At 35.7% G+C, this 26,953-nt stretch overlaps 1 protein-coding gene across 1 annotated transcript in view; it reads left to right on the top strand.

The window, feature by feature from the left end:
• PTPRD (protein tyrosine phosphatase receptor type D) overlaps positions 1–26,953 on the top strand; it is a 1,875,931-nt gene that overhangs the window by 974,627 nt on the left and 874,351 nt on the right. The window lies entirely within an intron of this gene.

Raw genomic sequence — 26,953 nt, 5'->3', positions numbered from 1 at the left:
TAGCAATCATGGTCATGATGTACATCCAGGCTGATTTTCACTTTCTAATTTCATAGATGATTAAATTCAACTTTATCTTAATTGAATTATCATATTGGGAAGCAGAAATTTGAAGACAGTTTACTTGTTATGAATGTGCTGTGGTTCCCCTCCTTTGGGGGACTTCTATTGGGTAATTTTTCATATGGGAGAAGAAACCACATTGTTAAATATTGTGGAAAATCATAATAATAGAAGTAATAAAATATATGCTGCAATGGAAGGAAGGAAGGAAGGAAGGAAGGAAGGAAGGAAGGGAGGGAGGGAGGGAGGGAGGGAGGGAGGGAGGGAGGGAGGGAGGGAGGGAGGGAGGGAGGGAGGGAGGAAAGACTTTTATGCAATCTATATGGCATTTTAGGGTATTTTGTTTCTTTTCTTTTTTAATTTTAAAAAAGAGAATTTAGTTTTCAACCTGATTATGTCAACAAAGATGTTTGTTTTCACAGATGTTTCACTTATTCAAACTCTCAATCAAAATCTCTATCAATTAGAAAAGTAATATTTTGTTGTTAGTTACAGTTTAAGTAGTTGCAAGGGATATTTTATAGTGTTTACGTTGATAGTGAAATGCCCAGTACTTACTGGCACAAATGATTTTTGTTTTTTCTCTATTATTCTTACAAGAAGCAAAAGAAGAAAACGAATTTGTGGCTTAACTAACATAATTCCTTTGGGTTATTATGATTATTCATTAAAAACTAAGATGAGTGGGTGTCATTTGCATCAATCTAATTCATTTTGGGGGATGTTGGGGCCCTTTAATCTCTGTCTTGGAAGAATAAACTCAACATATTTGTGTGTTTACTATATTGGAAACTGGTATTTTCATGGCCTCTTCACATCATCAGACTTATAAGGAGACTTACTTCCGTGCGAGTTTTCTTGTTTAGAGTAGGTTGAGGAAGGTATTAGCATTTCTCTCTCTCATTCAACTGCAATAAGAAAGAAGTTAAGAAAGAGTGACCTTATACAGCTTAAGAGCTGGACAGAGTGGGAGGGGTTTAGAAGGAGGGTAACAAAAAGTTTGGAGATCTAAGGAAAGTTTATGAAGGGTTTGAATAAAAAAGGAATGAACAACTGTTTGGGATGCTGTGTGAGATATTATTCAGAGAAGAGAAAATGTTGAAGGAAAAAAGTTGAGTTTTACTGCGTATTATATTACTGCTTTCCAAACCTTAATGTGCCTAGGAATCATCTGGCTGTCATGTTAAAATGCATATTCTAATTCAGTAGGTCTGCAATAGGCTCAAGAATCTGGATTTCTATAGGCTTCCAAGTGATGTCTGAGCTGCCCAAGGACTCCGTTGTGCCTAGCAAGACACTAAATACTACTCTCTTTTTGCATTCTATTCAAGGAATTTCAGTCAAGACATTTCAAACATTTGATTTGTATTTGATTTTGAATGCCCTTATATTACTGTGTAAAGATTGATTTTAACATTAGAGAAAAAAATGCCCAGTGTAGTTCAGCCTCACAAAAAAAAAGATGTAGGTCTTGCTAGCTCTGAAGACCAGCTTTCCCTCTCATTAACTGATTAATCCAGGGTAAATGTGGACCAAAGCATGTCAACCTGTTTGCATCAAATTTCAAGAAAATGAGATGTAAGATTTTACAAAAAATAACTGTGCTTTTTCTAGTATTGCAATATATTTGAAGGCAATCAGATCAGCCCCTAGCAGTAGTCAAATTATAAAAAGCAACAATGGGTGTGGGGCTTTTTCACCTAAAAATAAAAGGCCGTAGTGAGAGGCAGCAAGTTTATATTTAAGATCTGAGATGATAGCTATTTAGGAAGCACTGATTCAGGCAGAAACCCAAATAGTGTTTGGATTAGGAGGTGAAGGCAAGGGGTATTTATGAGAAAGGAAGGGGGGTAATTACATGATTAGAAAGAAGAAATTTCTATAGGTGCAGATAGGCTAACATATTGATGCTAATTCTAAAGAATGTCTTCAATTTTCAGTCCTATAGTCATGTCTGCTTTCCTGTCAGCTTTGTAAACAGTTGTTTGGGACACAGTGCTGCTTTAGCTTAGTTCAAAGTTTGTTTTGCCCAGCTTTAACATTCCACAGGTTTGAAGGGTAAGACCTGCAAGGCAGTTCCTCAGATTCCATTTTGAAGTGCCTCCATTTATATTGTTTTTCACAAGTCAGAGGGTCCTAACCATAATACAAGTAGACATTATCATCTTTGCTGTGCTTAAAAGTACTTTCCTTTGCCTTGAAAATGTAATAAAATGTTATTGGTTTTTTAACACATTCCTATTGACATCAAGAATGTTCTCTAATTGTTAAGCTTATTCAGATATTAAGGAGATTATCAAGAAAGCACAGTAGAGGTTAGACTGGGCAGGACAGGTCAGTAACTATGAGTAATGAAGCCAAGAGTCCCTGGTTCAGTGGTGTAAGAAAATATGAAAGAGCTTCTGGAACCTGGATTCCCCTAGAAGCCTGGAGAAAGAAAAGGAAGTAGAAGTTCTAAAAACATTCTGAAGTTTTCTGTTCAAATTATTTCCCCTTGATGAGTGTTTCTTCACTCAAAACTTATGTTAGAATCATCTAGGGAGTTAAAAAAAAAAAAGTTTACACCTGTATTCCATCCAGACCAATTAATTCAGAGGCTCCAAGTGGAGCCTGATATCCAAAGGTTGATGCCCCAGCTCCCTGGTGATGACAGAAAACAGGAGTCCAGAACCATTGTTTTAGTCCACATACTACATTCTTTCCTGGACTTCTTTCAGTTTGTATATGTATTCCTCTTCTTTAAATTAACATTTATATATACTATACCATATGTCAATAGAGCTCAATATAACAAAATAATAATAACTGTTATATGGTGCTTACTATTTGCCAGTGTTCTGAGTGTTTCATATGCACTAAAGCAATCCTAGATAATATGTACTGTTATCTTCTTTACATATGAGAAAACTGGGGCACAGAAATGTTCATTTGCCCAACTCACAAAACTGGCAATTGGTCCTTTTGGGATTCAAATACAGACTTTCTGGCCCCACAGCCCATATTCTGCTAAACTACCAATCAATTGTCAATGGATCCATGTACTCGACAAATATTTCTGGAGCAGCTTCTATGTACAAGGTTGTAAGAATAGAGCGATAAGCACAACAAAATGTCTGAGTTTATGAAAATTACTTTCTCACGGGAGAAAGAACAATCAGAATTTTTAATAATACCTTAGAATTCACAACAAGTTGATATAGGATTCAAATATGGCCTTTCCATTTGCATTCTGAATGATCTTAGCCAATCTCCTTACTTCTTTAGTAATCTAAAGAAATAATGTGAAGAGATATCTAAATGAGTTATTTTTATTACTTTATATTATCACCAACAATAATGAAAGAAATGTTGTGTGTATGTGTGGCTTAAATAACATTTTAATTTAAAAAACAGATTTTTTCCCATGGCATTATACACTAAGGGCATTGTGAAAGCATGAGATTTCAGGAAGGCGCTGGAGGCAATGTTAGTGGTGTTGGCATTGGCATTGGTTTTGGTAGTGGTGATGATTGTCGTAATGGTGGTGATGGTTGAGATGAGATGATGAAATTAATGGTAACAATTACCATTCATTAAGCATTAACTATGGCTCAGGCATTGCTCTAAATTCTTTATATTTATTATTTTGTTTAATCTATTTCACAATTCTATGAGGTAGTATAAATTATTGCCCATATGTAGAGCTAGAGAATTAGAAAGCTTAAACGACTTTCCCAAGTCACGTAACTGAACACGTAATGGAGCCTAGATTTGATCTAAGATACGTCCTTTATACACAGGTGGGCAAAAGTAGGTTTATAGTTGTTAGTATGTGAAATGGAGTTTATTCTTGTATTGTTGTTTATTAATTATTATATTATTTTTCATACAAATAATTGTAAACCTACTTTTACCCATTCCTGTATATTGCTGTGTAACAAACCACCTTATATCTCAGTCACTTAAAATCTGTTTTTCCTGATATTCTTCCTGGTTCTGTAGGATGACTGGGCTGTTATTCTGCTCTACTTAATGTTGGCAGGGATCACTTATGTGGTTATATTCAAGGAGTTGGATTATCAGGAGGTTTTCATTTTCCTGTGGCCTTTCTTCCTACATAGCGAGCCATCCTCATGGAGGCTCTCCACATATGTTTTTGCAGCAGACCAGCTTAGACCTTCACAAAGCATGCAGCTCAGTTCCAAGGAAGATTCCAAGGGACAGTTCTACTTCAAGTGCCTCACCTTGCAACATGCTTGCTAAAGTCCTATTGATTAAAATAAGTTAAATGCTGAAGCCCAGAGTCAATGTAGGATGGAACCATATCTGGTTCAGTCTCCTGTACCAGATGTGGCTGATTCCAAGACCCACTGTGCTTTTACTTTCTCTAGTATATTCTCTCCCTAGAGCTATTGAAAGTGAACACTGGAAGAAAACAGACCAGATGTTATTGTTCAGGAAACACCATAGACAGAGTTGACCTGGGCATACTTAAAAAAATAAAAAACAAAGAACAGGAGGCACATATAAGTACTCAAGAGCAAGTTTATTGTACAAAATTAAATATAGAGGTGAAAGGCAAGGTTCAAAGTTCAAGAATTTAGAGCTTCTGAAAGGATCTCTCTATAGTCTAATTATCAAACAGAGTCAAGGCATAGCTGGCAAAGTTGTGAATATTTACATATTGGGTGTCCTAATGTAGGATCCCATTCTCAAAGGAACACATCTGCATGCAGGTGAACAATAGGAGGGATAGCAATGATATTGTATCTACTTGGATTACCAGAGTGGATCTCAGTAGAATCCTCAGAAAAAAAACACCCTGGATCTGCGGATTCAGAAGGCAGAAGACTCCTGCTGTTACCAATGATACATCTATAATGTAGAGAAACCTGTTAATAGGAGTTTGTGAATAACTTTGGATTTTGAATGGGCTTGTGTTCCAGTGGGCCTGTCAAATGGGTTAGTGAGAAAACAAACATCCCAGTTATCCAGGACTTCATTATGGTGGTTATCAATTTTCCCAGCCTACTATACCACACCACCTTCACTTAGGGCCAAGGAGAAGGAGAATCTTCATTGTCCAGCAAAGCCATACTAATATGAATTTTGTCTCACTGCTTTTTAGGCTATTTTTCCTCCCAGGAGCTCCACAGTGGACATCAGTCTCTAGGACTATAAATTTGGTACTTTTTAATAGCTCTAAATTTTTCTCTATTGCTTAAGAGTAGTAGCAATCAACAGCCTACTCCCGTCATTGAGGGACTTACAATGTGGAAGTTGAGTGAACTCAATGTGATCACCACTCAAGGGGTCTCTCTGTGTACTAGAGTCTTCTTTAAAGTTTTAATAACTTCCAAGTATGAAGACAGGAAGGCACAAAAGTGTTTATTAGGAAACATTCTTTTTGTTTTTTCTTGGCACAGAATGGAAGTATAGTAGCATTCCCCTCTGTTTTGACTGGAAGTAGGATCCATTTCCCATGTTCTTCCAGGGAGTCCTGTTTTACTGGTCAATAAATACTGAGTCCATGCTGCTGTAAATGGAGGAGAAGTAGTGCCCTAATGTATCGAATAGGGATTTCTAAGTTGCACCAACAAAATAATTGGGTACATGTACAAACTGGGATTCACATGTACAGAATTTAAATTTTATATATATGCAAAACAGATCATCGTGCAGTCGAATAGATAGCTTCGATTAAAATCATTGTATATGCAAATTAATCATGTGCTGAAGCAGTCATATTTTGGCATGCATATACATAATTTGTGGTTTCTACTTTAAAGTAGTTTCATGGCAGAAATAGTCTTACTTATTTGATCGCATGTTTTACAAATTAGCCAAATACTTTTTTTTCCAATTTTTTATCTTCAGTAATCATATTGCTGTCATTTTAAAGATGAACTTTCCCCTGCATCAACATCATTTAAAATCAGAGTATTTTCAGCCTATTGTTTTGAAAATTGGTTGCACAAATCCTTTTGTGGCCAACACTGATGATGTTTTGTATGATGAGCCATCTTCAATGTTGATGTTTGTTTCAACCGGGATAGCAAAAAAAATAAATTAAAAAAATAGTGGCATATAGAGAATATTGCTGATTATAAGCCTTCCACGTATTTTACATTTTTATTAACATTTTAACATTTCTGAAAATTAGATGGGTTTAAAAATCAAGTAGTACAGTTCATGTGCTTTCTTAAAGTAACTCTTAAACGAATGATGCACCTTATAATAAAGAATGTCTTATAATGAAGATATTTTAATAAATGCTTTCTTCAGTGCTTTCTTATTATGAATCCCATTTTGTTATTGTTAAGCAATAACAACACACACTTACATTTGCTTATTATGCACATACCTTTCACAACCAGCCTGTGGGGCAGATTTACCATATTTTACAGATGAGGAGACTGAGGCCCAGATCACATGTCTCTCCCAGGCTCACCCTGCACCTGCATGGTAAAGCTAGGGAATTCAGTGCTTGATAAGACTGTGGCAGCCATCCTCCTTAGCTGCAGCACTGACTGCTTAAGTGGCTTCTGTAAGGCAGCTGCGGCTCTGAGAAGCTGTAATGAGACCTGCTTCTGCAGGAATTACCTCCTCTTTTTCTTCTCTCTTTTACCTGTCCTAGGATAAGAAATATATAAAAAAATAAAAACCCAAAACCTTTGCTCCTTGTTCTTCACCCACTCTCTTGCTTATCTCTTTTTATCTGTCCTCTGAAAACTCTGAGACAGTAGAAAACTGGTCCGAGAATCTGGAGGGTGTATAATCTACCGTTGACTGGTATTCGTCTAGAGTTTCAGGAAACTCAGGAATTTGTTTTCCTATATCACTTGGTAACCATATTAAAGGCAAAAATCTAAGCACCATTGTATTCCCAGTTCATGGGATCTTTGCTCCAAACACTGCAATGGCTTCTTAATCTTACACAGAATGAAAGTCAAAGTCCTTACATGACTTTTAAGGTTGCCCGTGATCTGGCCTCCTCTCTGAAATGGTCTCCTGTGGCATTCCCCCTGCGATGTGTTCAAGCTAATCCAGTTTCCACGCTGACCCTGGAATCTGCTAAGCAATCTCAGACTTGAGGTCTTTTGTACTTGTTTTCTCTCCTTGGAATGCTTTCCTGATATAGCAGCATGCGGTTTCCCTTTATGACCGTCAAGTCTCTGCTCAAATGTCATCGCAGTGTTCTTTCTCCCATCTCTGCCTCTCCACATGCCATTTCATCTATTCTCTTTGCCCCCAGGGTACTTACTCTCCACACCTATTATAAATTTGTTTATTTGTCCAAATTGTCCTACTATAATCTATAGAAGCTATAAGTAGGCAGTGCTTTTGACTGTAATGTTTTATGCTGTATTTCCAACCCCTCGCACAACGTAAATGCTCAGTAACTAATTGTTGCACGAATGAAAGAACAGTAATCAAATGAAGGAAACAAGCAAATACATGCGTATTCTCAAATTTCTTAGCCAAGGGTTTCCTTCTTAGCTGTTAGAATGATTGCATGCTAAGTACAGCACAAAATGATCATCTTTACAGAATTAATACACAAAAGGGTTTGTGAAAGGGTTTGTCAGTGGTTGCTAAATGCCATTTTATATGAGATAAGCAAGAAGGTGGAGCTGAAAATTATTGCAATTCAAGATAAATTATTGGAAAATATGGTCCAAGTTTTACTATTTTAAAAAACAAAATTAAAGCAATAGCCAGTTATTATACATACTTACTAGGTATCATCCCTGTTTTACATGTTTTACATATATTGTATAATATATCATCATAACTTTATAATAAAGGTACTATGATTATATTCATTTCAAAAATGAGAAAACTGAGACACAGAGAGTTTGTTACTTGCCCAAAGCCACAGAGAAACCTATAGGTTCACATTACAAACTAATCATATATATATATATATATATATATATATATATATATATATGTACTTTTTTTTCACACTGAGATCCATTGTTCAACACTAACTCTCCCTAATGATCCTAATTAAGGTCCCCAGTTTGAAATTTTTTCCACCAGAGTGGCAAAGTTATTGCATCCCTTTATAAGTCATTATCTCAGAAAGCCGGGTTTTAATTTGTTCTTTCTGAGTGTTTCAGAATTATCTTGGAGAAATTAACAATTACGTTAGTATACATATGTCATGCACTTTCCTGGATTAATTCCTACAATCACAGGAATAAAACACTTTAATTTATGTTTTCTCTTACGTCGGTTTTAGCAGGGCATATTTAAGACCTTCCTGTTAAAGCGCATGTTTTAAATCCTGATTCTTCATAAACCAGTAGATGAGAACATGTCCGTAGTTGTAAACTAGTTTTACGATGAATCCATGGAATCATTTACTGTTGCCTTCCTTTAATACTTAATCGATGCTTAAAACTAAAGCTAACTGTACACTCTGGTTTGGTTGGAAAGTGACAGTTCATGTCTGTTTTCCCAGTGTGATTATTAATATATGCAGATATATTATTAATAGTAGTATGTACTTTTACTTTCAAAAGTGTCTCAAAAGTGTTTAGTATGAACAATACATTTTGTGTTCACCTACTTCAAGTAAATAGATGATATTTACAGGAAGTCTTTAACCTCAGTGTAAAAGAAGAAAGATAAAAATGTCCTCGATAATTTTATTTTAATTTCAAAATGAATCAATTAAAATCCAGGGGCGAGGGGGAATAATATATGCTCACCAAAGTGAGATAGACTAGGCTCAAATTATTCTTCTACTTGCCTAATAGAAATTCACTTAACAAATCTGATAAAACCAACTTGAATTATTAAAATAATTGATCTATGCTAGAAAGGATAAAACCTTTATTAACTCTAGGTCTTCACTAGGTTGCATATAAACACACACTGAACGTTTTCTAGAAGCAGCAGCTGAAATACTGTGTTCCATTTACTATTGTACCAAATTCATTAAAATATCAGCCTTGTCTTTGGCTATGCTGGCAAGAGAAAGAAAAAACAAACTCCTGATCATCCTCAGCTCCTGCACACACGCCCAGAGGCCTTGGTGCCTCCTGGCACTGAACAAGCACGTGGCCAGAATGCCCTGCTGGTTCTTGGATTAGTTCTGTTAGGACGCACATTCATGAGAGGCCCAACCTGTAGATGTCACATGGAGAGGTTTTTTCTTTCCTTCCTCCTTTCAGATGAAGGAGATCTCCTCTGTGTTGGGACTCAGGAGCCTGAGACTGCTCCTCAGTTCCCTTTTACTTCGTAATATTCTAAAGAGTACAACCAACTGTCCGTGAAGCCTCAGGCCTATAATCTACTTCCTGCCTTTGGTGTGCGTGCATGTGTGCGTGTGCGTGTGCGTGTGTGTGTGTGTGTTTTATTTAAAGGGCCTAATTAAGAAATGAATGTGCAACATTAATCACAATATTTGTGTGATTATTTTGCATACAGATGTTTTAATTTTTATGAAATTAGGGAAGGTTTTAATTGTTCTAATATTTTGCTATTAAAATGCATTTTACTGCAATTAGTTCTCCCCTCCCCAGATTTTTAGAGCCACTGCTACAGAACGTTTAGTCTTTAGAGGGGCTGACTGCTCTCCCTTGGAGGACAGAATTATCTCCAAGAATCTCACTACCGCCCGCTGAGAAGGCTCTAGAAAGACTTGCACCCACCATTCATTTCCCCCCACATGGCTTTAGTCCTCAGTCTCTTTTACATGCCAGGGCTTCTCTGCTAAAATGCATTGCTAGGTCTGCCAGGGAGATTTGGAGACTTGCTTCAGTGCCACGCCTCTTTGTTTCAATGTGAGGCAGATTAGCAGGCCTGTAACCCTAGGTGATAAATACCTATGAGGCACCTGAGCCTCTAAGGTGCCTGCCAGAGGTTCACAGACTTCGTGTCAGTCACTTAGACAGGATTAAGGAAATCTAGAGGGTGCCTGGCATTGCAAATGATTATGGAAATGGTCTTTGTAGTTAAGCCTATAAACTAGGGCCCATGCAAATAATTCCAACTAAGCTCAGGGTAGAAGTACTTCCCCCCTTTTTTAGCTGGAAGTCTAAAATGTTACCTAAGATAAGTTTTTTCTTATGACGCAAAGAAGGCCACATTGTACTTCTGAAATTTCTTAAGATAGCTATTCCAGAAACTAGTGGGTACATTCACAGAGGCCCCTAGTTGTTGGTCATAATTGTATTCGACAGCATATTTTAAAAGATCATGCAATTGGAATCACAGGTTAAAATTGTACCTCTGCCATTTACTTTCTGTGTATCTCTGGACTATTAGGTTGTGTCTTCAAATGGAAAATGAAAATCAAAAGTAATATTCACTCCAAAATTGTTAAATGGATTAATCTAAATAAAATGCATAGAAAGGTGCCTTGCTTAGTGACTGCTCCCTCAGCTAGCATGCTGGGGATAACCATTCTGCTTGTCCATATTTACTTTCACTAAGTTTTGTCTAGTCTGGGCACGCGTGTGCGCACACACACACACACACGCACACAGCCTAGTTACACAGCAGCGAGAAACTGTATTGGGTGAAATGTGTGCTCAATGAAAGAACTTATAACCTTATTTCACACACTTTCCTGAACATATATATGAAAATATTGGTTTGCTATGATCACTGATCTATGTTAGTTTTAAAGCAAAGACAGAACCTGCAAGCACTTTGAGCTATTTGTATAAGATTGTCTAGTACTTCTCTTTCCTCTCATTTTTTCACCTTCCTTTCATTTATCTAGCTTTCTGGGACTATGTCTGCAGACTGTTGATCAAAGGGAGAAAAAATATCTATATACCTGGGGAAAAATTGTGGAAAATAAATGTTTGACTGAAACCTCTGACTGTCTTCACAGTATTTGTGAGTCCAAATGAAAATGGGTGAAAACGCCAAACAATTTTCAAGGCTTTCAGACATGGGTATGCTTGTTACATGAAGACAGAACGTGCGGATTCATTATTCTTTTTTATGTCGATATTATGTCTACATTACTGTGTTATGTTGGAAGACCTGTGTCGGAAGACTTCAAGAAATAGCTTGAGCCAGGAAATAAAATTCCTATCATCCAGATAGCACCTGAGGACAAAAAAAGAGAGTAAATGCTACGAAGTTTAAAATGCTGTGCTGAGAAAAATGATATATTGAATGCTTGCATGTCCAGTAAATTTGAGGGATATTATGACCAGCTTTTAAAACTATTTGAGAGTTTCAGGGCTCACAATTGTTTCACAGGTACTTTATATTTTTTTAATGTCACATTCAATGCGGAAATTGTTTTCCAACGTCATCAAATAGAAACACCACCAAAAATCTGAAAGAAAATAGTGAAGTATGAAAACATTAGTGATGACAAAATTAATCATACTAGAAAGTCCCAACAGTAGTACTTAGCGATAAAGGAGTTCATGTTCATGTACAGTATTGGCAAACTACCTACACCTACAAGCTACAGTAACAACGAAAGTGAAAAAGCAATTTTAAAATGTGAAAGAACCTACTTATTTATTTTCTAGGAGTTAGCTTAATTAGAAAAGTTGTTACAAGTGCCAAGACCCTGAAGGTACATATTTTACAAGTTAAATGACAATGTTGTGGATTCTCACTGCGAGAACTCAAAGACTCAGCTTCAACACACCAGGTGCCCAGGGTTAGAGTCACACACAGATGATGTTTCTGCACTGGGAAAGTTCTTTGGATGGAGCTGTTAGACCCGCAGGAACACCTGCTCTGTCAGTCTTGGTCCTTGAGTGACCATGGTGAGCTGAACAACCTTGGGACTGACTCTGGGACTCGGGAATCGTAGCATGAGGGAGAAAGAAATGTTTATTTGAGATTTGGACTAATTGTTACTGTAGCATAACTTAGCCCATCTTGACTAAGAAATACAATTAAGGTGCCTCCTAAAAGCTTTGGGTAACTTCTTCATAAAAATAAGTGTAAGCGTCAGTATAAAAAGTGCCAATATCTGAATTTGCAGTTTCTCCTTGGCCAAGTCATTTGACTTTAAGACGTTAAAGAACACATTAAGAAGTCATGCCAGGAATAGGAGAAATCTTAGTTGTACCATTTTTTTCGTAATCATATACTCCATAAATATAATATTGGTATTTTCTCCGTTATTCAGTTCCTGAGAGTGGACTGTTGTAAGCCTCACAACTTGTTTAATATCAGGTGATCTACTCTCTACGCTTACTTAATGTAGCTGATAGTATGTGGCAGTACCCCTAAAGCAATCTCCCGGTGCCGGTGCTGCTGCTAACCTCTCCACCCGTGAAGTCCTGCTCTTCCAAGAGCTCATTCTTTCCCTGACATCCAAACTCCCAACTAGGGGCTCATCTCAATATGGATATTAAATATTAGTATTTTCTTAAATTCCTTTTACATTAAAAAATAAAAGTTTTCATATCTACACCCCCCCCCCCAAAAAAAAAAAGAAGTTGACAAACATGGCAGTGCCTCCTTCAAAAGCTCAGGATGATTAAGAGCGAGTTATTTAAGTTCTCTGGTCTTCTTATCCTAAATTTGCTGAATTGTGTTAGTATTTTTTTTTAAAATCACATCATCCTACTTTTCTTAAAGATATAAGGTGGTGAACTTGTATCTTCAGGATATACATTCAGGTTTGAGAAGACTCTAGGTTCTTGAAACTTTCCAACATTTGTTTAATTATTTTGTAATCAGAATCTCAAATATTTATCATGTGCTTAATGTGTATAAAGCATGTGGTCCATTGGGGAATATAGGCATTTGGTTCATTGGGAAATAAAGAAAATTAAGGCATTTTTCTTGTCTTTGAAGAGTTTATAACCTAGTTGGGGATTCATGCCAGAAATATATGAAAGTTATATACCAGCACAAGATTTTGAATCATGCCAGATCACAAAGGAAAAATATTAGTGCTGTGTAAAAAGTTGTTTTGGTCTAAAAATGCAATTCTCAGGTTCTAGAAATATAGAAGCAGAGTGTGGTGATGACTTGGGAGGAAAATAGGAGAACATACTCAACTATTAGGAAAAGCACTGTGCCTGATGACTTGTAAGCACATTTCTGTTTCAAGTGACAGAAGCACAGTATACGTTAAATACTTAAGAAGTTGTGCCTAATAGGCACTATCCTACAGTCTCTCACCCATAGTCTCTTCTCTCATTTTCGTAAGTTAGTTTTATCCCCTCCCTGTCTTTCTTTTTCATTTGACCCTAATATTTTTTCCTTTAACTGAGTTGCTGTTAATCAGTAGTAAGGTAATATTTGAAGACATTGCGATAGCGATCAATACCAAAGGCTCTGGAGTCATAAAAAGCTGAAATTTGAATCTTGACTCTGCTGGACCATAAGCAAAAGTCTCAATCTCTCTAAATTCTGTTTCCTCATTGATGTATGTAATGGGGTTAATATCAGTGTCATGCCTATGGAGTTGCATTTTGATATTAGATATACTTAGCACATAGTAAGTACTCAACAAATTAGCTGATAACTATTATTTTTTCTCTGATCTTTACTAGCTGACAGATATTTACATCTTAATATAAAATGCTCCCTTGATGCATGTAATTTGTTGAGAATGATTGGAAAACATTATATCTGTGCCATTTCTGATATCAGGAAAAATTAGCAAGGGAAGTATTTTTTGTTTATGGAGGATTACTACTTTATTACTCATATAGCACTTCTATCTATAATAAATGCAGAAAGACACTGAATTTATATATGTGTATATATTAAACTGTATCTGAATGTGTGTAAGAGTAGTTTACCTAAAATATGTATAATTGGATCAGATTTCTGTATGTTTTAGTTCCTTTTGAAATTAAAGAATCATGTTGACATAGTACAGACTAAATTTTCTGGCCAAACTCTTCCTTTAGCTTGAGATTTAGAAGAAAAACACACACCCATATTTAGTTTTTCCTAGTGTGTGGATCTGAAATTTTCCCTCTTTGCCTGTTCATTGGAATTTGCTTACTATCTATTGAGGGGAGGTTGCTGAGATCACTACTGAATGCTAAAGAATGTATATTCTGCACATTATATTCTGTGTATAATGTGATATTTCATTGGAGCCTGACTTTCTTCTTTCATCTCCAAGTCTGTGAGGAAAATTATATACTACTTCATAATGAGAGATACAAGGGGTTTTATTTCAGTCTTTTAGGCATATTAAAGACTTTTGAACATGGCTCTATTAATTTTTTTTCTCTTTAAGATTAGATTCATTTTCAAGACATAGACTGTTTAATTTCATATCTTAAAGCTTTTTAGAGTTTAGGAAATGTTTCTCTTTATTAAATGCCAATTTGAGCAGGATATCAGTAATTAAATACCTACTGTCAAATTTCTTTAAGCTATGTAATGGGTTTGGACTCATAGGTGAAATTTAATTCTTAGTCATAACACTATTAAGTCAATGCATTTCATGACATAGTTGCATACATATTGTAATTAAAAAGAGAACTTGATTAATGGAGGAAGGTTTGGTTTTTAGTAAGCACAGATTAAGTTGTCTATATGAAGTCAAATTTTACAGCAGGGTGAAACTTGGGCAGCTCAAGCTTCACCCAGGACTCCTGCAACAGTGGTTATCCAGCCATTAGATTGCTGGGAAGAAAATAATCTTACATATCTTATGCATATAGATTATAATAGAAAAATTGTTTTGAATGTAGACTTTTTTCAAGCCTGTTCACCAAATAGAGATCATTTAATGGTTTTCAACAATGAAATATGTGATGTAATCAAGAAGAATCACAGTTTAATAAAATGTTAAGATCTAATAATGATAATATGCCCTTTAAACAATTTCTCCTTTCTCATGTATTGCATTATAAAAATGATTTAATACCATTTTCTTTACAAGGAGAATCTCTTTTCAATCCTCAGACCTTATATTTATTTTTTATTGTGATACATATATGGAACATAAAATTTACCGTTTCTGCCATCTTCAAGTATCCAAGTCAGTGGTGTTCAGTACATTTGCATTGTCATGCTACTATCAACACTGTGCACCCCCAGAAACGTTTCATCTTCCCAGACTGATTTCCGTACATATAAAACAGTAGCTCCTCATTGTCCCCTCCATCCAACTGCTACTTCTGCCTGTCTCTATGAATTTGTGTGTTCTCGATGCCTCATATAAATCAGATTATACGGTATTTGTCCTTTGGTACCTGGCTTATTTCACTTTGCATAATGTTTTGAAGGTTCGTCTATGTTGTATTATGTATCAGAATTTCATTCCTCTCTTTGATTGAATAATATCCCATGTCCACATTTTGTTTATCTATTCATCCATCATTGGAAATTTTGGTTGTTTCTACCTTTTGACGATGGTGAATGATGCTGTTATGAGCATTGTAGCAGACGTTTTATTTTTTTGTCACTGTGATGTAGTGTACTGATAGTGACCAAAATGTTTATTTTTTATTTAAAACACACACAGATACACACACACATGCACACACAATATAAGGTTAAGTTTGGTCATAGGCCTGTATCTAACTTGTGCTGTTATATTTTAACATTTCTAGTAATTAATAGCATGACTATGTCTCTCTCTGTATATGATACTTTTGCTCATGTTATCCATTTCTTTAAGAAATCTTTTCTATCAAAAAGATTGTTTCCTTAACATCTCCTCTATCATTTTTTTGATAGCCAGTCAGTGTATACATAACATCTTTGGGGGGGAGGGAGGTCTTAAGACAATAAGAACATTTAGACTTGGCAGAGAATGATGATGCTTAGAGCCATGCCTAATTAAGATGAAAGTTACACCTGATGGGAATTTCTCATGCTTGTGTCTTAGTTTTATTTATGCATGAATTTCCTTAAAAGGTTGTTGGAAAACTTGGCTATCCTCTCAACAGTCAGTGACTTTCCATGAGTTGCTAGGCTTTGAGGTCCTTAACCTGGGGGGCATAAATCTAAACTCTCTCTTACATCAAAGCCTCCTAAGATTTTGTCCAGGTGAAATACTTCATCATTATTTCCTCTTACTTACCTAACCTTATTGTCCTCTGCAGTAGTTAGGATTCTCCAGAGAAAAGAACCACTAGGAGATCACATATATATAAAATTGGCTCACATAGTGGCTTAGAGGTCTCACTATCTCCATCTACAAGATAGAGAACCAAGAAAAGAAAGTCTGTGATATAATTTCATTTGAGTTTTAGTGATTGAGAATCAGGGGGACTGCTGTTGTAAGTCTCAGAGTCTGAACGCCTGAGAACCAGGAGCTCCCATGTCCAAGGGCAGAAGATGCACATCCCAGCCACTGAATAGAGAGAAAAAAATATTGCCCTTCCTTCACCTGTATGTTCTGTTTGTGTCCTCAACGGATTGGATGATGCCTGTCACATTGGCGAGGGCAAATCTTCTCTACTCAGTCCACTGATATAAATGCTTTCTGCAACACCCTTATGGACACATCCAGAAATAATGTTTTACTGGCTGCTGCATATTCCCTAGTTCAATCAGGTTAACACACAAGCTTTGTTCCTATTAAATTACCTCCTGGAACACACATCAATGTTGTGTGGTCAAATCTGTTTTTCCTTTCTCAAATGTTTCCTCCTTCAATTCTCCCAGGAAAAGAAATTATCAACTTCCTCTAAAATGTTATAGCAATTTAAATGTACTCTTTTGACTTCAATATCCCTGTTTCAAATTTAGTTATATAAATAATATACAATAATATTGATTGTTTAAAAAATTTAAATGGAATTAATATAAACTGAAAAGTAAAAATTTATTTATCTTACCTCCTAATCCTGACCCCCTTGGCAGCTAGTAAGACGTTTGGAGTGCATTATTCCGAGCCTTTCATATTCATGATGGAATTTTCCTTTACATAAAATTTGTGACTTACCTTCATTACTTAACAATATTTATGGGATATTGTTGTGGGTTAATATACAGATCCACTTAATTTTTTAATGCTTGCATACTATTCTATAATGTGGATATACCAGTTTTCTTTATTTCCTTCTGATGGAGATGTTAAAAATCATAACCGATATACTCATTAAAATTCCTGTATTATGAAAATTGCCATAAGCAAAAGATAAAAGACAAAAGAAAAATTAGGAGAAAACATTGTGTTATGTCTAACTGATATAATATAATGTCCATAACATATATTCAACAAATAGATAAGAAATATGCAAGCTTTCCAATATAAAATTTTTAAAAGTACTGTGGTAAATAAGCTAAGTGAAGTCCCCAAAGACATCCAAATTTTAATCCCTGGAATCTGTAAATGTTATCTTATAATAAAAAGAGTCTTTGCAGATGTGATTAAATTTAAAGATCTTGTGATGAAGAGATTACCCTCAATTATCTCAGTGGGTCCTACATATAATCACATGTCCTTATAAGAGTCAGGCAGATTTGACTCAGAAGAGAAGGCAATGTGAAACCAGAAGCAGAGATGTGACCATAATCCAAGGAATGCTGGCAGTCCCCAGAGGCTGAAAGAGACAAAAAATAAATTCTTTACTGGAGTCTCCAGAAGGAACCAGCCCTGCTGACCCCTTGATTTAGCCTTCATAGAATCTCTCACACTTCTAGCCTCCAGAACTATAACAGTATTTTTTGTTATTTTAAGTCACTAATTATGTGGTAATCTGTTGCAATGGTAATAGGAAAGTAATATAAATACTAATAAAGATTTCTATAAGAACTTCTAGCTGTTAGGCACTCTTTTATACATACAAATTAATAAACTCATTAAAAACAAATTAATTGTCACATCCATCTTCGCAGGATTCTGACGCACCAGGAATCATGATCACACACCCAGAAAGTGGCAAAGTAGGGATTTGAACTGAGGTAGCCCGGGTCCTGAGGTCCACATTTCTTACCATTATACTATTCAGCCTTTCTGGGAACTCTTAATCTCAGAAATAGAAGTTGATGTCCAAGGGACATAATTAGTCAGATTTAAAGGAGGGCTGTTTGTGGTTGCGGTGGCAATTAAAGATCGATAACAATGAGTGCTGGCAAAGATGTAGAGGGAAAAAAGTCTTCCTATCATGTGGTTGGCGCTATAAACTGGTGTTCCTTTCTGTGGTGGTGGTGCTGGGCAGATCAAAATGGACAATGTGCATTACTCTTGAGCCAAGCAATTCCACTTACAAATAAGTCCATCACAGCATTGTTTGCAATACCCTAAACATATTAACTATTTTTCTAGCTGATATCAATTATACTTATTCATGAATATAATATCATTACTGTGAGCTTAAGCTAGTCCACTAGTATGAGTTTTAGTACCTCCTTCTTCCCACAGTGGGACATGTAAGAATAACCTTTGGGGATTTTTCAAAGTATTATATTTATTCTTCCAACTACCCTCCCTCCAAGAATAATATTTCTCACTAGGAACATGAGTTTCAAACTCTCATTACAAGGATCACTGCCACAGTAAGTAGCGCAGTTAACAGGATTGTGCTACATCTCTCAGAGGGCTGTAGTTAGATGAAAGGGTGAGAATCAGCAAAAAATGAGAGAACTGCTAGTATCTTCTGTGGCTTTTCTATGCCAGATTTGTGCTCATACCTTCTACACATCAGTGCATTTAAGCTTCACAAAATCCCAGGAAGCTGAAGCTATATCTTCCACTGTGAAACTGAAGAAGCTAAGGCTCAGTGATATGAAGCAAGTTTACAAGGTTGCACAGTCAGCAAATGGAGAGGAAGGATATAAAGGCAGATCGGACTTTTCACTACATGGACCTTGATCAGTTTTTTAAATATTTAAGTGAAATTTGGCAAAGAGTCTTGCAAATCAAATGCACAAAGTGAAACAGGATTCATACTGAATGGGTTTCAGGTTCTAGATGAAGATCACTAATATGTGTTCAGTGATTTAATCACACCAGGATGATCTCTCCTTAGGCCAACGTAGCCACCCAGTTGTTCCTCTGTGGCCTCCTGGGCATTCAGCCAGGCTAGGAGTTCTCTTTTGACAGAGGTGAGAGAGAGGGACAGACAGTGGACCCCTATTATCCTACTCTAGGCGCAACATACAAAGTAAGACTGAAATGGTACAGATGTCACCTTTTGTTATTACTGCAATTTAGTGTTTCTCAGATTGCTTTGCGAGTTAGCTTATTATATGTGAGCCTGTGAAACCTTCTCTGCACCTGAGAAACTGGAGCTATTCGTTTGTCTGAATACTTCCCTGGAGGTTTCGATGGGAACAGCTCCCATCTGTTTACCACGGACAGTCAAGGGATTCAACTTCTGACTGTCTACTAGGTCCTCCGAATGCTCAGAGTTTCAGTGATAATTACTTATTCAAAAATATTAACTTTTAGATTTCTAATGAATGATACAGAACCTGTACCAGATAATACAGGGTGAAAACTTTTCTGATATTGCTAGCAAAATTACATGTTTCATTGGTAAACTATAATTGAGAGATAGTTTATAGAGCTGAAGATAATATAATTTTAGGCTAAAACATTGATGAGGTTAAATATGTCTATTTTCTGTCCTGCCTCTTAGCAATTTTTTACATTTTTCAAAACATCTTTGTATATTTTCCTTTTATTTACTGCAAGATATTAAAATCGAATGTCTTTGAAATATTTTTTGCCTATACTCGAACAGGTTTTCCATTAACTTTTCCACTAGTACCATTTATACAAACTCTTTCTAGTTTCCGCTCATGAAAACTTTAAAAAATTATCATAATGTAAAATTTTATATAGTTACATAAATATCGGTTATATCAAATTTTCTGTTTATTTATGAGCCAAATAATCATTTTCTTTGGTATAAAGGTTTTTATTTTTTTAAAGATATTTTCTTAAAATGTATTGTTCACAAATATGCTACACTATCCTAAACTATAATTTATTTGGTAAAATTTTGCAAGTGATAGTTCATTGGACATGTTGCTAGAGAGCTTGAGAAATATTATAACATTTTATTAAATAAACTTGTTAATAAATTCAGGATCTAGTCTTTAAAAGTATAACAAATTTTCTCATAATCAGTAACACATAGTCAAAAGATAAATTAATAAATACACATAAAAGTAAAAAAAAATATTTCTCTACACAAAGACCTGTTCACCTTTGTTACCCTTTATATATTTAGTTTTATACTTTTATATCACATACATACAGTGTGGGGCAGAAGGAGGTTCACAGTTGTTCATATGGAAAATAATACAATAATTAATAAATAATAATACAAGAATAAGCTCTGTGTTTCACACACAACTGTAAACCTACTTTTGTCCAACCTTGTATTTATTAAACACAAAGACCTTATTTTATTTGTCCTTTATGAAACCTATTTTTTACTCCCTTAAAAGAAATATTTTCAGATCTTTAATGATTCATTATTTTAAATAGAGTATTTTTATTTCTTAAAATCATTACCAAATAAGAAATGTAGCTGGCATGATTATAAATGAAATGTTTCTATTTATAGATTTTTAAAAGTGTTATGTTCTTGGCTCATGTTACAAAATTTCTGTCTGATAAAAACAGAATCAGGCTCTCTGTTTCAGTTCAGGAGTTAGTGTTTTCTCATGCTCTGTGCGGTGTAAATTCTTAAGTGCTGAATTCCAGCAATTTTACTTGGCATCATAAATTAAGCTTTCTCTTGCTTTTGCTTTCTCTTCAAGAAAGTCTACCTTCAGGAAATGAAAATCGTTTGCTGTCCACAGGTGACTTACTCTCACTGATTCAAGAATGGCTAGATCAGTGCTGTTTATTTAGAAGACTTCCAAAATCAATACTTTTCAAAGAAAAAAATATCTCATAAATCCTCACCAAAAGGAATCTTTGTTATAAAAATCTCAACTCTGGAGATATGAGCCATATAGTCAGTTGTACAACAAATTAAATCTAAATTATTTTTTTAGTTTTATTTGATGATAAAATTGTTCAGTGCTAATTATTTTACAGTAATTAATTCCATAAATAATTTGGTGTTTAGTATGTAGATAAATTATATATTTGAATTTTCGTGCAAAAGCTTATTCCCAGAAATAGGTAAATCCTCTGGATCTTGATAACTGCGATGGCAGAACCTTATTTAGAATGTTATTTAACAGACTAGCCCTGGCCAGGTGACTCAGCTGGTTGGAGCATCATCCCGTACACCTAAAGATTGCGGGGTCAATCCCAGTCAGGACACATACCTAGGTTGTGAGTTCCACCCCCGGGTGGGGTGATTATGGGAGGCAACTGATCTATTTTTCTCTCTCTCATCTGTTTCCATCTCTCTCTCTCTTTCTCTCTCTCTCTTCCTCTCTTTGAAATCAGTAAAAAAATTCCTTGGTGAAGATTAAAAAGAAAAAGTTTCTGTAAAAAAAGAAAAAACACCCACCCTAGCCAGGTTGCTCAGTTGGTTGGAGCATAGTTATGTATGCCAAAGTGTTGTGAGTTCAATCCCTGGTCAGGGCATGTACAGGAGCCAACCAATCAATGTTTTCTCTCACATAGATGTTTCTCTCTTTCTCTCTCTCTCTCAAAAAAAACCCCCAAAAACACAAACAAAAAAAACAACAGTGGAAACATTCTCAAGTGAAGTTAAAAAAAAAAGGTTATTCAAAAAAACTAAATAACTAAAAGACATAAAGTTATATTTTAACATCTCCACAGATCAATGCTATATTTATATAAAAAATATTATTTTATTATAACTGTTTAATTACCATAATTTATTTCATCATATTTATTAACTTAAGAATCTTGTATCATATGTCTCTAGAATTTAGTCATTCTAAGGTGTATAGGTTTGGGAATGATGACTTTGGTTGTGCAAATGCCTGTGTGAGACCCATAAAGAGACTGTGTTAAACTGTAGGCTGACATCTCACAAGGAAAGCGGTAAAACCTCTGGCTGATCCTTTCCAACCTCTCTATTTACGCCCATTAAATAATCTATAACCTTTGCTTTGAGGAAACCTAGACATCTACGAAGAGCTTTGATTACAAGGTCTTTAACCCAGCGTGAACAGGTTGTCTTGGCCACACTGCCCTGTAATAAAATGGAATTTCAGAGTTGCCTCAGCCACTTTGTCCTCTGTGCCTAGGGTATAAACTCTGTGTGAGTCTGGGCGTATATTGTACGGTGTTCTCCGGCTCAGTATATGGCAGCTGCACCCTTGAAGTTTCTCAGGCCAGATAAGAGTCATCTTTGATTCCTCTCTGCCTCTCACACACTCATATCCAATCCATCAGCAAATCCTGTGAGTTATACAATCACAATATCCCTGGAACTTAACCTCTTTTTACTCTCTCCACTGCTACCACTCTGCTCTAAGCCATCGAGAGGTCTTGCTGGATTTTTGCAGAAACATCCTACCTAATCTTCCCACTTCCACCTTTGTATCGATCACCCTAATGGTGCTCACAACACATACTGAACTTTTGAAAATAAAGTAGAATCATTCCTTATCTCAATACCCTCTGCTGAGGATAAAGTCACAGTTCTCACGGCAGCCCCTAGGGCCCTAAATAAGCAGAACCTTCCCTCCCTGCCTCTCTCCTTCCCTCCCTCCCTCCCTCATGTCATTGTCTCAAACATCACCATCTAATGAGGCTTTGCCACTTTCTTTAAATGTGTAGCTGTTCATGACCCCCACAAATCCCCCTCTCCTATACTTATCAATATCAGAATATGCTCTCTTTATTTACTGCTGTAGCCCAGTTCATAAAATAGTGCCTGGTATATGAGTTGTAAATAGAATGTGCTTCTACACAGACTTTATGTGCATAGAAAGGTGTATTAGGTAGTTGATTCCACAAAAGAGAAAAATAATCAGCCTATTAGTTTAGAATCTATATTTCTGTTCTTAAAGCTAATTGCATATTAATTTAGGAGATCCCATAGACCTTGATCTGAAGTTCAGCACATGAAAATGATATAAAACCATATTGATTTTGTGAATTAAAACTTATAAAATGAAATCAGCTATCAATGAATACTTCCTACAAAAGGAACTGTGCTAGACAGTGGGATTTAATGAACTACAAAGGATCGTTTCTGTTCATAATTTAATTAATAAGACTGAAGAGAGTGGCTGAAACTATATGCATAATAAATATTGAAACATGATAAGTCATTTATCCTCACTGGGCCTTAGGTCCCTCAGCTGTCAAATGTGTTTAATGGGGGGGAAAAAACAGTCATTTTTAAAATTTGACTTGTTGAGATTTTTGAGGGCCATTTAAAAATCTTTTAAAAGCTCCCGTAGAGAATCTAGAGTGGTTGCCTATAGAAAAGGCTGCTGAGTGTCTGAACTTCAGACCCCAAGCCCTGTCTATGCACCAATACCACCTCCTTCTACTAGAAAACTCTTCATCTATGAGTTTTATGTATTGCTCTGACACCTAAGATTTTGTTTGAGCAAAGAGGCAAGACCCTCCCCAAAATTATGATTGGTATAGTACTTCTTCCACAACCCTTAAAAATAAAAATCTATAACCATTAGCATTTTCATTCTTCCATATTTGATTTTACTTAATTCCTGGTAAAATCAAAGAATAAAAAAGATTGGTGCATGTGTGTTTTAATCAAAAGATCTTTACAAAAATTTTGCCATAATTATTCTCAGTCAGTGGTTCTCCCGCCAACAGTATTTATAACTTATTTAAATTTAAAGAAATGATGACACTTTTCTGACTGTCATGTTCTTTAATTTTGTCCGGGGATTCTTCCAAAAGATGTGGTTGAGAACCTATGCCAATTTCTGAAAGAGCCCATCTCTGCTGGGCTACTAGAAAGCACACAACCTCCTCTATAAAAATAAGTAAAGAGATCCATCACACAGCCTGGGAAAAATTCTTCAAAGCATTGAAGGCTATTATTAGAAACTACAAAAATAAGACATTTTAAATTCCATTTCCATTTAATTTATTTATTTTTCTCTTCTAGGCAAGCTTACACTTTAGTCTTCTACTTCCATAGAAATATGAGATACAGCAAATTAAAAAGACAGTCCTAGCACTTCCAAATATTCATTAGCTTCAGTATCACATCATGGACTTGAATTCCTCTCTCTTATTTAATTTTTTTTTTTTAATTTTTAAATTTTATTTTTGTTTAAAATATTACAGATGTCCCTTTTTCTCCTCAATGACCCATTCCACCCTGTCCCCTCCCCCTCCCCAGCCCCTCTCCCCACCATTGTCCCTGTCTTTGGGTTGTGCATATATGCATACAAATTCTTTGGTTACTCTCTCCCCCTCCACCCACCCGCCCTACTCCATCCCTCTGACATTCGTCAGTCTCATCTATGCTTCCATGTCATTGAATCATTTCTGTTCATCAGTTTATTAAGTTCTTTAGATTCCACGTATAAGCGAGATCATGTGATGTTTGTCTTTCTCTGCCTGGCTTATCTCACTTAGTGTAATCTTCTCAAGGTCCATCCATACTGTCCCAAAGGGTACGAGATTCTTCTTCTTTACAGCTGTGTAGTATTCCATGGTGTAAATGTCCCACAGCTTTTTTATCCACTCATCTACTGAAGAGCACTTGGGCTGTTTCCAGATCTTAGCTATTGTAAACTGTGCTGCTATGAATATTGGGATTTAAATTTTTTATTGAATTTATTGGGGTGACCTTGGTTAATAAAATTATATGTTTCAAGTGTACAATTCTATAATACATCATCTGAATATTGTATACTGTGTTTACTACCCAAAGTCACGTCTCCTTCCCTCACCATTTATCTCCCTTTACCCTCTTCTACCTGCCTTCTCCCCCCTTTCCCTCTAGGAATCACTATGCTGTTGTCTGAGTCTATGAGCTGTGGTTGTTTTGGGGTTTTTTGCTTAATCCCTTTACCTTTTTCACTCACCCCCCAACTTCCCTCCACTTGGACAGCTGTCGGTCTGTTCTATGTATCTATGAGTCTGTTTCTATTATATTTGTTTATTTAGTTTGTTCATTAGATTCCACATATAACTGAAATCATATGGTATTTTTATTTCTCTGGCTGGCTTATTTAATTTAGCTTAATACTCTCTAGGTCCATCCTTGCTGGCGCAAAAAGGTAAGATTCCTTTCTTTCTTTCTTTCTTTCTTTCTTTCTTTCTTTCTTTCTTTCTTTCTTTCTTTCTTTCTTTCTTTCTTTCTTTCTCCCCCCCCCCTCTCTCTCTCCCTCTCTCTCTCTTTCTTTCTTTTAACAGACAAGTAGTATTTCACTGTATAATTGTACCAAAGCTTTTTATACACTCATCTGATGGACACTTGGGCTGCTTCCAAATCTTGGCTATTGTATATTACAGTGCAATGAACATAGAGGTGCATATAGTCTTTTGAATCAGTGTTTCAGGTTTCTTCAGATATATTCCCATAAATTGAATCACTGGATCATAAGGCAGCTCCATTTTCAATTATTTGAGGAACCTCCATACTGTTTTCCATAGGGCCTGCACCAGTCTGCATTCCCATCAACAGTGCATAAGGGTCCCCCTTTCCCTACACCCTCGCCAGCACTATGGTTTGTTGATTTATTGATGGAGCCATTCTGACAGGTGTGAGGTGATATCTCACTGTAGTTTCAATTTGCATTTCTCTGACAATTAGTGACATTGAGCATCTTTTCATATGTTGATTGGCAATCGGAATGTCCTCTTTGGAGAAGTGTCTGTTCAGGTCCTTTGCCCATTTTTTAATTCGATTGTTTGTTGTTGCTTTTTTAGTGTTGGGTTATATACATTCTTTATAAATTTTGGATATTAATCCCTTATCAGATGTATCATTGGTGAATATATGTTCCCATTCTGTGGGTTGTCTTTTCATCTTGTTGATGGTTTCCTTTACTGTGTAAAACCTTTTAAATTTGATGAAGTTCCATTTGTTTATAATGAAGTTGCCTTCTAAGTATAATAGAGTATGTTTGTTCCAGGTCTCCTAGTTTGGGAGTCTATTCTTCAAGCACAAGGGGTACAGTGCTAGCTCTTATATGAGGATTTCTAAGTCGAGGTCCATTAAAGCTATGTACAATATCTAATTTTTATGATTCTCGAAGGTATTTATGATACCCTTTTTGAGATATTGGCCAATAATTGTTGTGTGTCTTAGTGATTCCTCATTTTGGATGACAAAAGAAGAAACAAAAAAAGTGTTTTATACCCAGTTCTAATGTGGCTACAGGCACAGTAACAACAACAACAAAAAGCATATTCATTCACTGATGATAATTCCTCCGTACAGCCCAGAACTCCCAAGGAAAGGATAGTAAAATGGGAGGTTAAATAGCATTTGTAAACTAGAGCTAACTCTTTGTAGTTTAAAAACTTTCTAAACATTTCATTAAAAAGGCTTACCATATATACTTTCCACCATTGACCACTTTGCACATCCAATAAGAAATGTTTTCTTACACTTTATTTTATATCATAAGTAAATTCTTCATAGAATTTTATATCATTTTTATACCATTTCTTTCAAAAAGCAGTAAGTTAAGCTTGGTAATTAATAACACATTTGTTATCTTACCAAAGAAATCCTAATTTATAGATTTCAGAAGTATTATAGATTTAAAAAATGGTGAATGGAGATACTATTGACAAGCAGTGAGCCCATATTGACCCACTGCGAAACAGCAAAAAATTGTTCCAGGAGGTAACTGAATTTTAAGAACAGAAAATGTGCCTTTTTTTATTCATCTGGGACAGATACATCTCTTAGAAATGAAGTTATACAAGACGCATTAATTGCTGTTTCTCTGACAATGTTGACAATGAAGTATCATGAGGGACCCCATTCTGGCTTTCACACATGTCCTCCTTGAACTGTAGATATCACACTGTGTTGTTGCTTGTAGTCAGTTGATATTTTAAAATATAGTCTTGTTCCTTTATAAAGTGGAAAGAAAACCCACAAATATGTGTTCCTGAATCCAGATATATGTATTTATATTTAATATGCCTATA

The sequence above is a fragment of the Miniopterus schreibersii genome (genome assembly GCF_964146895.1).
Source record: "Miniopterus schreibersii genome assembly, chromosome: 11".
Taxonomy (NCBI): Eukaryota; Metazoa; Chordata; class Mammalia; order Chiroptera; family Miniopteridae; genus Miniopterus; species Miniopterus schreibersii.
This window is presented reverse-complemented; position numbering and strand designations above follow the sequence as displayed.